This window comes from Canis lupus, assembly GCF_048164855.1.
Source record: "Canis lupus baileyi chromosome 4 unlocalized genomic scaffold, mCanLup2.hap1 SUPER_4_unloc_1, whole genome shotgun sequence".
Lineage (NCBI taxonomy): Eukaryota > Metazoa > Chordata > Mammalia > Carnivora > Canidae > Canis > Canis lupus.
Window position 1 is genome coordinate 59,654 of NW_027326406.1, and position 16,571 is coordinate 76,224.

The 16,571-nt window shown below is 40.6% G+C and overlaps 1 long non-coding RNA gene across 1 annotated transcript; it reads left to right on the forward strand.

Moving 5' to 3' along the window:
- Nucleotides 1-1,572: 1,572 nt before the first annotated feature.
- On the forward strand, nt 1,573-3,376 carry LOC140629220 (uncharacterized). The gene is made up of 3 exons (XR_012027060.1): nt 1,573-1,701; nt 2,121-2,243; nt 2,353-3,376. It is a non-coding gene; the product is annotated as an uncharacterized lncRNA (long non-coding RNA).
- The last annotated feature ends 13,195 nt before the right edge of the window (nt 3,377-16,571 follow it).

A 16,571-nucleotide genomic window follows, 5' to 3' on the forward strand; every position in this document is an offset into this window, starting at 1 on the left:
AACACTAACAAGTCTGGCCTCTGTGAGCCAGCTTGCACGATTATGCAGACATTGTATAAACCTTAGTCCTTAAAAGCGGTTTGTCATACCTGATTTAGTGAGCATTGTTCTCAAACAAGACACTCCAGAAAAACCCTGGTTGTACCATCAATTTGTTTAATTATATCCTGGTAGAAATTAAGACAGTTTCTTACTGAAACTATGCAAATAACTAAAGTAGTAAGGAGACTTAGTAAGTCTGAATTCTGTGAGAACAGTGAAAATCTAATATAATTTTACATGTTATATTTCACTTTACCAAAGTGAAATTTACTAAATTGTTGTATATTACAGAGAACTTTATTTTTTTAGAAGATTTTATTTATTTATTCATGAGAATACACAGAGAGGAGAGAAAGAGGCAGAGACACAGGCAGAGGGAGAAGCAGGCTTCATGCAGGGAGCCGGACATGGGATCCGATCCTGGGTCTCCAGGATCAGGCCCTGGGCTGTAGGCGGCGCTAAACCGCTGAGCCACGAGGGCTGGCTACAGAGAACTTTAGAAGAAAAAAAGCATCCTTTTATATCCAGAAAATAGAACATTGAAACAAATGCACAGTATACCAAATAGTTACAATAAAATTTCTCTCATTAATTCATTCAGTTCTATGAAATTATTGCTGTTCTGCTGGTTCTTGGTTTATTATTTCATGAAGCCATATGTGTCTCAACTAAAATATTCTGGAAATCCTGACTCAGCCTACAGGCATAGCCTAAACATCGTCAAAAGCCTGTACCCAAGAGTCTATTCTTTGAAGTATCAGTAGTTTGAACTACCTGGTACACCTCTTCCATGAGTCACTGAGATGGTCTTTGTTGAAGACATAATCTCTGGTCTGTACTTTTATCACAGAGCCTCAGGCAAGCCTTAAGATACAACAAAAACTATCTGTACATGACAAAGACTTAATGATTCTTGTTAACTTGTTACTTGTAATTTTTAAATATAGAGGGTCTGATGAGAGTTCATAATAATAAGAATCTGACACAAAAATGTGATTGTTTCTCTGCATACAAAATAAAGAAAATAAAGCCATTTCAAAACAAATGTTTGACAAAATGTTTTTAAGAAAAATGATTAAACTTTTTTTCTAAAATTTCAGTGAAGTCTGATTTATAACGAATGAATATAATTTTTATAGAGGAAAAAAATTGAAATATAACATACAATAATCCTGAAACATATGGAGTGTGGTAGAGGTGATAAGGGAAGTCAGATTGTCTCTTCACAAAACAGAAATAACTTCCATGTCAAGCTACAAGAATCGTTTACTTTGCTACAGTTATCTGCAATTAAAAGTACAAACTATATAAAATCAGAAAACTCACAAAGCTGTGCCCCACATAACATTTGGTTTCTCACTGAAGATAAACAGCAATTTTTCTATTCCTCTGGAAAGTCTTTAAGATAGGGAACTAGAGAAGGAAGTACCAGGAATCCTTCTCCCCACCTACACAAAAATTACACTCACAAAATCTGACATAACTCTTTTAGAACTCTGGAAATGTATTAGTCAGTTTGGGTTGCCATAACAGAATACCACAGATTTGGCAGCTTAAATAACAGAACAGTATTTTCTCACAGTTATAGAGACTAGGAGTCCAAGATCCAGGTGCCAAACCATCATGTTTGATTTCTGTTAAGACTTCTCTTCTCAGTAGGTAACTGTCTTCTTAATGTGTTATCACATGGCCTTCCCTGTGCATGCAGAGAGGGGTGGTGGGAAAAGAGGGAGAGAGAAAAAGAGAGAGAATGCTCTGTTATCTCTTTCTCTTCCTAGAAAGATACCAGTCCCTCTGGATTAGAACCACACTCTTTTGACCTCATTTAACTTTAATTACTTCTCTAAAGATCCTATCTCCAAAGACAATCACAGAGAGTGTTAGGACTTCAATATATGAATTTTGGGAGAACCTAATTCAGTCCATATCAAAAGACTACTGAAGGTTTGCAACTGCCAGGGGAAGGCTTGGATAGTAAATTGTAAATTAATTTCAGTCAATTTCAGCTCTTGGGCCGGTAGCAGCTACTCATCCCTCAACCTCCAGCCTCATGGCAAGTATCTCTCTCCACATTCCAGGAGCAGCTTACACACAACTTATGAGAGCCATATTGGACACCAAGGACCTTGTTCTCCAAGTAACAGGAATCTGTGGTCTGATCACTGATTGCTACTTCTGACTGTGGAGGTTCACACATACTGGTGGGCAGCCATTGTTGGAAGCCACTCCCTCTCCTGCTGAAATGACTTCATAAAGATTTAAAATGTTAGAATCCCTTTTCCCTTCATTTTTCACTTTTTACCCCTTTAGAGAACCAGACATTTAAGGACCAGGATATTCAAACAACAGCATATAACAAGGAAAAATATAAACTCAGTAAAGACCTGAGAAGACCTTAAGTTTACACCTAAAGCTTACATCCCTGGCAGAGAGACACCTGTCAACAACAAGCAAACCCTGGGAAAGCGGGAAAATTGAATCTCCAGAATTACCACGTTATAAGATGCAAGTGTCCAGTTTTCAACAACAAGAACAACAAAATCACAAGGCACACCATAAAAAAGAGCAGTATAATCCATTCAAGGGGAAAAAATAAATGAACAGAAACTATCCCTGAGAAATATCAAATGGTGGATTTACTAGACAAACTAAAACGATCTTCAAAATACTTGAAGAGTTAATAAAAGACATGGACAAAGTCAAGAAAACAACATGTGAAGAAAATGAAATATCAATAGATAGAAAACATAAAAAAGAAACCAAAAAGAAATCCTGGAACTAATATTACAATAGCTGAAATTAAAAATTTACTAGAGTGATTCAGAGCAGATTTGACAGAAGAAAACCAATGAACTTGAAGATAGGACAATTGAAGTTATTGAATCTGAGGAAGAAAAAAAAATGAAGAAAGTGAACACAGCCAAGGGACCTATGCAACACCATCAAGCTCATGAACATATGCACTGTGGTAGTCCCAGAAAGCAAAGAGAGGAAAGAGGGACAGAGGGTTTATCTGAACAATAAACAACAACAACAAAAAATTATGAAAAACGTGAATACAAACATCCAAGAAGCAGAATGAACTCCAAGTAAAATAAACTCAAAGAGACCCACAGGAAGGTGCATTATGATCAGACTTTCAAGAGCAAAAGACAAAGAGAGGATCTTGAAAGCAGCAATAAAGAAGTGACTCATCACATACAAAGGATCCCTAGTAATATTATCAGCAGATTTCTCATCAGAAATCTTGGAGGCCAGGAGACAGTGAGTTGATAAATTCAAAGTGTTGAAGTAAATAAAAGCTGTCAACCAAAAATTCTGTTTCCAGCAAAACTGCCCTCCAAAAAACTAAGAGGAGTTAAGATATTCCCAAAATAAATTAAAGCTGAGAGAATTCATGACCCCTAGATCTGTCCTTAAAAAAAAAAAAAAAAAAAAAAGGATAAAAGGAGTTCTTCAAGCTGAAGGGCACTAGATATATTCAAAGCTATATAAAGAAATGAACATCTCTGGTAAAAGTAGATACACATTTTATAATTATGAAAGCTACTATTACTCTAACTTTGGTCTGTAACTCTACTTTTTGTTTTCTACAGACTTAAGAGACTAGTCATACAAAAACAACAGTCTGTGGACAAAAATGCATATAGAGGCAATTTTGTGACATCAACTGAAATAGACAGGATCAAAAGGAGCAGAGGTTTTTTTGTGTGTTATTGAGTTAAGCTGGTTTAAATCCAAATTAGAGTCTTATAACTTTAAGATGCTAAATGCAATCACCATGGTAATCACACACACACACACACACACACACACACAGCTATAGATATACACAAAAGAAAATGAGAAGGGAACTAAAAAATGCTTTACTACAAAAAAAGTTAATAAACACAAAAAAAGATAGTAATGCAAGAAATGAGGGACAAACAAGTTATGAGGCATATAGAAAATAAATAGCAGGGCAACTGGGTTGTTCAGTGGTTGAGCATCTGCCTTTGGCTCAGGACATGATCTCAGGGTCCTGGGATGGAGTCCCGTATCCAGCTCCCCACAGGGAGTCTGCTTCTCCCTCTGCTTATGTATCTGCCTCTCTCTGTGTGCATCTATCATGAATAAATAAAATCTTTTTTAAAAAAAGAAAACAAATAGCAAAATGACAGAAGTAAGTTTCTCCTTGTCAGTAATTACTTTAAATATAAGTGGATTAAACTCTCCAATCAAAAGATGAGATTGGTTGGGTTTTTAGGAAGGATTTAAAAAACATGATCCCACTATATGTTGTCTACAAGAGACTCGCTAGATTCAAATATGCAAATAGATTGAAAGTGAAAGCATGGAAAAAGATATTCCATGCAAATAGAAAATAAAAGAGATCAGAGGTGGGCTATACTAACATCAGATAAAATAAACTATAGGTCAAATAAGTTTATGAGAGACAAAGAAAGATATTATATATATATATATAAAATTTTATTTATTTATTCATAAGAGACTCACACAGAGAGAGGCAGAGACAGAGGCAGAGGGAGAAGCAGGCTCCATGCAGGGAGCTGGATGTGGGACTCAATCCCAGGCCATGGGATCATGCCCTGAGCCAAAGGCAGATGCTCAACCACTGAGCCACCCAGGCATCTCAAGGACTTTATATATTAAGAAGAGATTCAACACAGCAAGAAGATATAACAATTATAAACATTCATGTATTTAATAATAGACCATCAAAATATATGAAGCAAAAGCAAAAATTGATAGAACTGAAAGGAGAAATAGATAGCTCTAGAATAATATCCTACTCTCAATACTAGTTGGAACAACCAAGACAGAAGATAAGTAAAGAAATGGAATAAAAGGGAGGGCTTATACAACACAATAAGCCAACTAGATCTAATAGATGTGTACAGAACACTCTACCCACCAACAGAATACACATTCTTCTCAAGTCCACATGGGACATTCTGTAGGATTTACCATATGTTAGGCTACAAATTAATTCCCAATAGATTTTAAAATATAAATATCATGCAAAGAATATTCTAGACCACAGTGGGATGAAGTTAGAAATTAATAACAGAGAGAAAACTGGAAAATTACCAAATTTATATAAATATTAAACAACATACTCTTAAACAATGGGTCAAAGAAGAAATATAAATGGCTAATAAGCACATGAAAAGATGCTCAACATCACTAATCATTAGGGAGATACAAATCAAAACCACTGTAGTGATTGATCTATAAAAATTCAGCTTTAAAAAGAGAGGAGAGGGGATTCCCTGGGTGGCTCAGTGGTTTAGTGCCTGCCTTTGGCCCAGGGTGTGATCCTGGAGTCCCGGGATCAAGTCCCGTGTTGGGTTCCCTGCATGGAGCCTGCTTCTGTCTCTGCCTCTCTCTCTCTCTCTCTCTATCATGAATAAATAAATAAAATCTTTAAAAAAAAGAGAGAGAGAGAGGAGATTTGGGGCACCTGGGTGGCCCAGTGGGTTAAGTGACAGACTCTTGATTTCGGCTCAGGTCATGAACTCAGGGTCATGTGAAATCTAGCCCTGCATCCAGCTCCATGCTTAATGGGGAGTCTGCTTGAGATTCTTTCCCTCTGCCTCTGTTCCTCACCTCCAAGCTCTCTCTCTACTTCTTTTTCTCTCTCAAATAAATAAATATCTTTTTTTAAAAAAGGAAATTCTGACACATGTTATAACAGGGATATTAAAGACATTATGCTAAGGGAAATAAGCCAGCCACAAAAGAACAAATACTGTATGATTCCACTTACATTAGGTACCTAGCATAGGCAAATCTAAAGATACAGAAAGTAGAATGGAGGTTGCCAGAGTCTCAGGGCAGGGGGAATGGGAGATTCTTGTTTAATGAGTATAGAGTTTCAGTTTGGGAAGATCAAAAAGTTCTAGAGATAGATGGCAGTGAGGGATGCACAAACAATGTGAATGTCCTTTTTTTTTTTTTTTTTTTTTAAGATTATTTCTTGGGCAGCCCAGGTGGCTCAGTGGTTTAGCGCTGCCTTCAGCCCAGGGCCTGATCCTGGAGACCCCGGATCGAGTCCCACATTGGGCTCCCTGCATGGAGCCTGCTTCTCCCTTTGCCTGTCTCTGCCTCTCTCTTTCTGTGTCTCTAAAAAAAAAAAAAAAAAAAAAAGATGATTTCCTTATTCATGAGAGACACAGAGAGAGAGGCAGAGACATAGGCAGAGGGAGAAGAAGGCTCCCTGTGGGGACCCCAATGCGGAACTCAATCCCAGGACCCCAGGATCACTATCCAAGCCGAAGGCAGCCGCTCAACCACTGAGCCACTCAGGTGTCCCGATGTGAACATACTTAATGCCATTGAACTGTACACTTAAAAATGCTGAAAGTGGTAAATTTTATATATATTTTACCACAATATTTTACCACAATATATTTATATATATTTTATCACAATCATTTTTTAAGGTCTTCCAATATTTTTCCTGACACTTGCTTGTACTTATTGAGTGCTTTCTATGTGTCATCCTGAAACTCTTCCAAACATTTTACTTGTCCTACTTTAATTTCCATAATAATCTTATGAAGCTAGTACTATCATTATGTCTATGTTTCAAAATAAGAAAATCAAGACACAGAAAAGTTAAGTACTTTATCCAAGCCCACAGAGTTTGTGAGTGGTGGATCTGACGTTTGAATCTTAGCTGTATGTCCAGATTCATCATCCTTAGCAACTGAGCTATATTACTTCCAAAATGAGTAAGCAATTAGTATTTTATAAGCTGTTATTGATTTGATTGTCACCATGTGAACTTAGATCAGTTGTTTTGCAGCTCTATCTTTCCTGGGTTATAAAACTGAAATTCAGAAATTGCTCACATGGTTGTGACCTTTCTTTGCATAGCTACAGTAGAAGGTAGTGCAACGAAATAATCTCCCAAATTAATCCCAGACTCACCCACTCAGAAGGTCTTCTGACATTGTCTCATATGACATTAAAAGTCCAAATGCCAAATATAGTACTTACTTGCTGTGTGCTCTTGGGCAAGTAACATGACTTCTCTGAGCTTCTGCTTTCTTATCTAAAAAAAAGGAAGTCACAACATCTTCTTGCAGGACTGTTGTGAGGATGATTCAAATATCCTCAGGCCTCACTGGCCTGTGGAGATAAACAATGTCACATCAATGTTAATATGCAGATTTTACTGGCTCAAGGCCCCCAGTTCATCAGGCAACTCAGGCTCTGAATCCACTTCACACTCAGCGGAAGACTAAATATCTCAATATGAGATACATTCATACAAAGAGAATCTGCAAAACTATATATATGCTAAATAGATTACAGCTATTATTTTTATTGCTTTAAATAGCATATCAGGCCAAGGTGCAATCATGTCTATATTAACAATTTTAGAGATTTAGGTCTTATTTTCTGACTATCCCCACCCACTTCAATGAGAAAACCTATGGGAGCAATCTTTGTATGGCAGTATGCGTATTTCTAGAGGAAATGGAAGGCTTTCCAGGAACTGCTTGGATGTGTAATCATCTTAAGATAATCTATTTTCAGATCCTCAATTTCCATAACTACTCTTCCCTAAAATTGATCTGCCTGAGAATGTGCCTGTAGAGGATATGGGGTTCTCCTTTCTCACCACCCCACACAAGGCTGACTTTCTAGCATCTTGTGGTGCATTGTTTCTAAGGGACACAAACTTCCCAGTGATCTTGAGACCATTTAAGGGAATGTCTGTAACAGTTGAGTGGCTAACACTTTTGCGAGGGTTGGGGGAGGGTTGTAGTATGTGATTCTTTTTTTCTCTATGCAACTGAAGAAAGGATCTTATCCTATATGCCCATAGATCATTAAAAACTATTTTCATTGTGTTAAATTGCTATTTAATCATTGGCATGTAACTCAGAAGGAATTCAAAGAATTGAGGAAAATTTGCAACTTACTTCATTCCCATCCATTCATTTGACCAATGTTTTTTATTCTTTACCTATATAAAGAGGAAAAATAAGAGAGAATGTATGCTGAACTAACATAGGGATCATCCATCTGTACTGATAATTTTTTAAAAGATCTAGTCTTTCATTAAGAAAAATATCTTAAATCAAATTTTAGTTTCATCTTTTATTTAAATGTGTGCTATATTAAATGTCAAAATGTATGCTATATTATTATTTTGATCAATTATCATGAGAATGCAATCCAGAAAAGAAAAAAACTTTAAATAAATAGTGATTTATGGTCACTAGGATGTTAAAATTTTTAGATTTCAAATTACATCTATTTGGAGAGACCTAAGATGGGATGATCAACAAAAGACAAACTTTTATGACTAGATCAGATTTTTAGGATTTTGGATTAGATTAGGATTGGTGGAAATGACATGGAAATAGCTATTCAAAGAGAAAAGGGAACAATGTAAAATTTCCAACCATTAAAGTACATTTGGTCATGTATTCATGGAAGTGGTTATTAGTAATCATCAAATTACTATAATTCCACTGGAGTCTATTAAAAGAAGGATATAGCAGTTTTATTTTTAAATATCAGTATGTACAATATGCTAAAAATTCTTCTCTGTGATTTTTTAAACATATATGAAACATTTTAGATGGCAACTGAAAAATATATGAGCCATGTAATTTTATGGGAAAATGTATTAGAAAGTATGAGCACAAAATTTGAAGACCCTTGATAGAGAGCCATTCTTGACCCAGCAAATGACCTGGCAGGGTTGACCTGACCCCACCAGGTGGGGGCTAGCTTTGAGTCTATCTCTATCATAAAAGATAAACTGAAGCATGTTAAAATGCTTACTTTAATTTTAAAATGGACTCAAACCAGAAGTGGTTAGGCGCCTCCACCAATAAGAGTTAGGGGAAAGACAAAGAGAAGTTTCTGAAGCAAGGAATGGAAGTTTTTTGATTGGCTCTGGCTTAAAGCCTTGGTAGCTGTTTGTGATTGGTTGTCTTTAGCTTACAATTTTGAAACCTTGAGACATCTACAGGCTTAAGTTTTAGTTTGAGTGCATAGGCTGTAAGCCATCAGGCCATCAGAAACACCTCAATCTAGTGGCCTCCCTATTTAACCAATTGAACACTACTCATGGCCCCCAGCCACGGACATGCTTCAGGCAGCCTAGGTAAGCATTCTGGTAGAGCTTAAAGTCCCTATGTGGGTGTTTGGTGTGTGTGTCTGTGTGTTGGGTGTCTGCGTTGGGAGGTATGTGTGAGTATGAGTGTGTGTGGTGGAATGTGTTTTGGTCTGTGCGCCTGCAGGGGACGGCTGTGTGTGAATGTGTGTTGATCTGTATGTCTGTGTGTTGGAGTATGTGTTAGTGAGGGTATATTGAAAAGTATGTATGAGTGTGTGTAGGCAAATGTATATTGGTGTGTATGCCTGTTAGGAGTGGGGAGGCTGTGTGTGTAAGTGTGTGTGGAGAGGTTTTGGTGAAAGTATTGGTCTGTGTGCCGGTGTGCAGGGTAGGGGGGCAGGGATTGTGTGCACAAGGCTGCCACCCCCGCTCCTGTCCGTGAGGAGCTTCGTCTGTCACACATGTGGATAAGGCCCACGTTCATGCCACGTTCAGTTGAGTCTCTAGTGTCATCTCAGACCTGGTTGTCAGACCCAGAGGATGGCAAGGGCAGAATGATATAAAAATACAGCTTTAGGATTTGTTTCATTATCAGTTTAACAGTTTCGAGGAGCATTGTGACTTTCCCTATGATGAAGACAGAAGAAAAACATAAAAACACCAAAATGAGGAAAGGGTTATAAAATATGGAGCTGTCTTTAATCCGCTTTGGTTTAATACCACCTCTTGAAAACACATGATTATCATGTAAACTGTTTTAAATATCATCCAGCACTGGCGCCCATGTTGCCCTTACCCAGCTGAGGTCCTGGTATGAAAATTCTATCTTTAAATTAGCCACCAGATTAATTGAGTCAAGAGCAGCATTCCTTGTATAAGAGGATGAAAAGAACCCCCGAAAGGACTTAAAAGCCTAACACAAAATCTTTTAAATTAGCAGGGGGCTGTCACAATTGTGTATTTGATGTCATGGCAAATTTTATTCTTCACATCCAAATCCTGCCACCCGGGTGGAGAGGAGCCGTCTCTTACTGCAGAAGGCTGGAAAGAAGCAGAGACAGCCAGCCGGGTGTCATCTCGCATTGCGACTGTAACTCCCCCACATGCTGCACATGAGGCCACACTAAGAAAATCTTCTATGCTCACATTCCAAAACAGATCAATTCACATTTTCAACATCACAGAAGAGTTCTTTGCCTTACAAAGGGATTCCCAGGGGAGTTCACTTAAGTAGACAGTTCCTCCACACCACTCAAACAATCCCTATTTACAAAACATCTATAAATGGTAAAATCTCAGGAACTCAGTTTTGCAAGCTAAATGACACAGTGCTACTCAGTGTGCACCAACGAGTTCCTAGTAGAGGGTGTTTCTTTAAGAGACAATGGTGGCTGGACAAGATGAAATAGAGAGTGTTGAGATGATTGCAAAGAAGGACAATAGGGAAATCGCAGCTGGGGGTTTTGCCCAGAGGGATGGGGGCTACAGGTAGGGCAGGTGTTTAAAGGAAGTGAGAGCTGTTGTCTGAATCCGGTCTCAGTACGTTCACATCTGCTCCCTCTTCCTCGTTCTTGCCATCCAGGTGAACAGGGCCACCTTGGGTCTGGTAGAAAGAGCCAACTGTCCAGGCTTTCCCAGATAGAACCACAGCCTGAGCCAGCTAATAGAAAAGCCAGAAAGAGATGCTTTTCCCAAGAACACACAGTTTTATTAAAATAAGTGTATCTATAACAGCAATAACTAAGAGCTTTCAGGTATTTTACAGTGAATGTATACTTCAAGAGTCTAAAAGTAACAGGAGAAAATGGAAATACTCACAAGGAAGGTGTTCCTCTTCTAAAAAACATAATTGAGCCCCTGCAGGCGGTGACCTGGTCATTTCTTTTTTCTTTTTCTTTTTTTTTTTTTTTTTTTTAAGATTTTATTTATTCACGAGAGGCAGAGAGAGAGAGAGGCAGAGACACAGGCAGAGGGAGAAGCAGGCTCCATGCAGGGAGCCCGATGTGGGACTCCATTCGGGGTCTCCAGGATCAGGCCCTGGGCTGAAGGCAGAGCTAAACCACTGAGCCACCCGGGCTGCCCCTACCTGGTCATTTCAAAGCTTTGGCCGCCCTGTCTTTGTATAGCTGAGAGAAAAGCCTTTAGGAATTGCAGGACTCCGTAAAAGGCTGGCTTCTCATTCCTAGGAGACCCCGGGAGGCAACACTTGAAAGGCAATGAGAAGGAGGGAGATGAGCAATGCTGCAGTCCCAGCTCCTATGTTGCAAATTCCGGGGCAATTAGAATAAATATTCTTGTCTCCCACATAGGCATTATCTCAACATGGGCTGAAGCCTGTCTTTCCAGCTTTGTAGAAGGGCAGCCTCACGCCAGGGGAAGCCTGCAGGTGCTGGAAGGGCCAGGCTGTGCCCCGGCTGGAGGAGCAGCGAGAGGACCAGCGCGAGGAGCAGCGCGGGCACACCGTAACCCACTGTGTGGCTCCCATTTATCAGACAGGGAAATTGTTCTGGGTGTGAAGTGGTTCGCGCTGGTGCTCGCGCTGGTCCTTGCACAAATGAAATAAGGATCTTTTGGTGTTTAGTAGAGCACTTGGTGATAATAAACTCAGCCAGGGATCCCTGGGTGGCGCAGCGGTTTGGCGCCTGCCTTTGGCCCAGGGCCCGATCCTGGAGACCGGGGATCGAATCCCACGTCGGGCTCCCTGCATGGAGCCTGCTTCTCCCTCTGCCTGTGTCTCTGCCTCTCTCTCTCTCTCTCTCTCTCTGTGACTATCATGAATAAATAAATAAAATCTTAAAAAAAAAAAAACTCAGCCAGCGCCCCCGCTATGAATGGATAGTGTTATTAATAGGAACACACCCTTGCTAGCCTTCACTTGTTTTCTGTTATTCTTTAATAGGTGCTGGGGTTTCAGTTCTGCTTTTCGCTTGCTTTATGAATCGTCTTTCTGCCGCCTCTAATTGTCTTTTGTACCTGTACATTTTCAAAAAGAAAGACAAGGGCTCCAGGCAAGCTCCTCTCTTCTGGAGGCCCTGCATGGGAGGGGGGTGGGGGGCGCCGGGTGCCTTCCTCACCTCTGGGCCTCCAGCCCCTGAGACTGACCTTCCTGCTGCGCGTTCACAAAGAAAGGGTGTTTTGCTCATCTTTACATTTTCCCATCAGATTTGCACACCTCCTTCAGAGAGATAAGACCCTTTTGTGATCACTTGAAAACACATTTGGACAAAATAGTCCTACCAACAGAAAACAAACCAAAAACAGCATTCTGAAGATAGAAACTGGAAAGCTTCTTAACCACTCTAAGAAGCTCAAATGGTATTCATGGGCAATAGGGAGCACTAGGGGTGTTGATCAGGGTAGGGGTCACACAGAAAGAGGGATGGAAGGCTAGGAAGACTGGGAAGGCAGGAGCCGCAACCACAGGGCAGAGGCCACTGAAGGCCCCATCTAAAGGCAGGACCATGGGGTGAGAGATGCTGCAGAGGGGACCCAAAAGGACCTTATGTCTATTTGGATGTGACATAGAAAGAGGACATCAGAGCTATGTATCTCCAGTCTCAGTGAGCAGGAGGCTGCTTTAACCAGGGAGAAGCGTGCGTGGGAGATTGTGGCTCACATGTGAAGTTGGAATTCAGGAGGAGGGGAAGGTCCTGGCAGGCAGCTCAGAAGCCAGGTCTGAGCCACTTCAAATCCCATGTGGAAGAAGGAAAAGCATAAACAACTAAGGAAGAAACTTTAAAAACTAAGAGAATTGTAAAAAATAAATAAATTCAGGAGTGGACTTAAGTGAGAAGTCAGGGTGAGGAGTACAGCATCAATTGCTCAGAAGAGTTATTGCAGAGGAAGGGGAGGCAGAGAGGGAGCCTGTGCAGAAACAACTGGGGCCACCAAGGTGGCAGGCCTGACCTCGGGGTGGAGGTCTCTTGCCCAAGGACGGGAAGGAAGGAGACATGCTCATGGCATCCTACAGCCAAGCTGTGAGGAAGCCAGGGTTGGGTCTTGAATTTTCCAGATAAAGAAATTAACCCACCTTGCTCCAAATCACACCATCAGTAAATGAGACTCACCAGAGCAGCCCATAAAGAGACAGGCTCTCTCTTTGCTTACCAGATGATTAGGTGACCCAAAGCTCCTGTGATTTAATGAAATTTGCTCCTGGCACAGAAAGTTGAGTGGCCTGGTAGGAGAGATTGGAGCCCAGAAATCAATTCAAGAGACGTCAAGCACCTGACATATAATGGAGGCGATATTTCAGTTTACGGAGAAAATAATTTCTTTAATAATTAATGATGCTGGCATAATTAGCTCTTTATCTAGAAGAAAAAATAGCTACACTTCTACTTCACACTATAAATAAATTCCACACTTTGAAATAACTTCCAAAGGGATACAATAGATTCCAAAGATATTTTAATACAAATATTAAAAATAAAATACAAGTAATAAAAAATTTTTTAAATTGAAGAGAATATCTGCATAATCTTACAGTGTGAGTGTTCTTTCTAAGCCAGACATGAGACCTAGAAGCCATAAAGAAAAGACCAGACCAATCTGATTAAATAAAAATGAAAAGTTTTTGTATGGTTAGAAAAAGTAAACTAAGATAATAGTAAAAAAAAATAGTAAAAAAAAATACCTACTAGGAAAAGTATTTTCAATATTTACAGTAAATAAAGATTTAGTATGCTCAATATTCACAGAACTACTGCAAATTCATAGGAAAAGGGCAAACTCCTTAAGAAAATAGTGAAAGGAAATGAGTAGATTTCCCACAGAAGAAATTTGAAAGGTCAGTATTCATAGGAGAAGATGCTGTTTCACAGAAAAATATAAAATAAAGTGACATGTGATAATATTCCCTTGTCATGTGATTGACAAACATTGAAAAATAATAATAGCTAATGTTTTCAAGAATGCAAGAAATAGGGCACCTGGGTCGGTTAAGTATCTGCCCTTCACTCATGTCATGATCCTGGGGTCCTGGGATAGAGCCCCACATTGGGCTCTCTGTAGGGAGCCTGTTTCTCCCTCTCCCTCTGTCCCTTCTCCCTATTCCCTCCTTCCTGATTCCCCCCTCCCTGTGCACAGGGAGGTGCCTTGCTGGGGAGTGAGAATTGCTCCAATTTGGGAAAGTCATGAAACCATATTTATTTTAAAATATATATATATCTTTTTACAGATCTATCTCATTTTTATGAAGCTATTCTACAGAAGTGAAAGCACTGGTAGGTGAGAATATACATAGTGACATTAAATATAACATCGCTAAGGCAGCAGAGCAGCAAACACAGATCAGAAACAGGACCTTAATGCCTATAGCTAGAGAGATGGTTTTACAAGTGTATCCATTTTCACTATGAAATATTATATGACTTTTATTATTTTTGTACTATATTATTCCACTTATTAAAAATTACAGAAAATACAAACTAGAGTGACCAACAGATAAGTGGTTTCCTGGGGACTAGGGGGGACAAAAGAAGGATTGATTACTGGGCAGTATAAGGTAGTTTTGGAATAATAGATATGCTCAAACCTGGATCGGAGTGACGGTTTTATGTGTGGAATCAGAAATTTTATACGACTTTTAAAGAGAATAAGGTAGCATATATACTGACTGGGAGGGATGTCTGTGATGTGTAAATTCAGGAGGAAAGCAATTTGCAGGGTAATTTATATAAAACGATCCCATTTGTTAAAAATTCACAGAAGTTTCTCTTTACTTATGTATATATGTCTGTGGGAGAATGGAGAGTTGTAGAGCTGTGTCACTTGTGTGATCTTAACATTAATAAAGAACATGTATTCTAAGGAGAGAATTTTTCAAACATTACCCAGATTCCCAGGCCCCCATTCCATTGGAGCCTGCAGATATCCATTTTGACAAGAAGCCCAGAGTCTACTACTCCCCTTAGGAAGTGTGCAGGCCCAGGCCCCTGGGAGGGCAGAGCTACCGACGGAAAGGACAGTTCGGAGGAAACAGGACTAAGGAGAGCTCGTGGGCAGGGAACAGGTGAAAGAGTGTGTGCAGGTGGGGGGGGGGGCTTCAGTGTGTGCAAACAGGGCCTCCCTTCCCCTGAGCCAAGAAGGAAGAAGGGAAGTGCCCAAGAGGAACATGCAGAAAGATTCCGAGACTTCTCCAAGGGCAGGAAAGTTAAGTGTGAGGAACGTGGAAAAGGGACGAGAACCGACAGAGGCCATGGAGGCACTGGCTGTGCCCAGAGGACAGAGTTCGTGCTCACGCTGATCTGCATGTTGTGGGTCTTACCCCAACATCAGCAGAACCAGATAAAACCCACTGTGACTCCTTCCGCCCAGAAAGACAGAGTCTGGGCGGGTTATTCCTCTGTCTGTGCAGGGAGACATGGATAGAGATTGCGATCTGTGTTGTGCGGATATCATGAGCATGAAATTGGATCACATTCCAATTGGGAACCCTGGGAAATGACACCCACCATTTATTAAGCACCCACGCTGTACAAATAACAGTGCTACTCTTTCCACAACTTCCTTGGGTAGATAAAATTATACCCATTTCCAGATGAGAAAACTGGGGTTTAGAAAATTGGAGAGACTGCCCCAAATTCCAAATTCACTTGGATGGAGGCAGCTCCAGGAGGGGAACTCATTAATGCTTCAGTTCTCTCAACTACCTCCCCAAAGGCAGGGGTGCTGTAGCCTTTTGTCTTCCAGAGCAATGAACAGACTGGCCTCAGCCCCCTGGGCTGAGCCCCTGGGACTCTGAATCTCTCTGGCACCTTTTCTTCAGCTGGCTCACGGCAGCTTTGTTGATGACTCACCCACGCCATGGATACACGTCACTGTCCTGAGAATAATGTAGCACAGAGCAGGGGTCAGGGCGGCAAGCCAGGATACCCACCCCCCACACGTAAGGCCCCAGGGCACGGTTGGGAACTTTACAGGCAAGAAAAGTGGGTCAACCCTCTCCACTCTTCCCTCCTCCCCTCATCTTGCTGGGACAAGAGGTCAGCGTGTCCCTTTCTGTCCTCAGCCCATGCTTAGGGTGGGCAGGGTGAATCCTGACCCCAGCCTCCAGACACAGCCCTGTGCGCCCAGAGGGCAGTGCAGGGGGCGCTGGCTCGTGGGGGCTAACCCAGGAGAACAGAGGAAGGACCCAAATCTCTTATTAAGGGAAGAGGTGAAGTGGGAAGAAGACCTCAGAAGCATGTTCGTCTCTTATCCAGTAAGTATTCATTAAGTGACTGCTGTATGCCAGGGATTCACAGGTTCTGGGGACTCAGAATTAATGGAGAAGGTTCACTGCAGAATCCCTGGTGTTTTGTTCACTCTTTTATCTCCACAATGCGAGTATCTGACGCACATAGGCTCTCGATAAGTATCTGTTAAATGAAGGAATGGCAGGCTTGGTTCCAGTCTTTATGAAACTTACAGTCTATGGAAGATGAAGACATCAAACAAATAA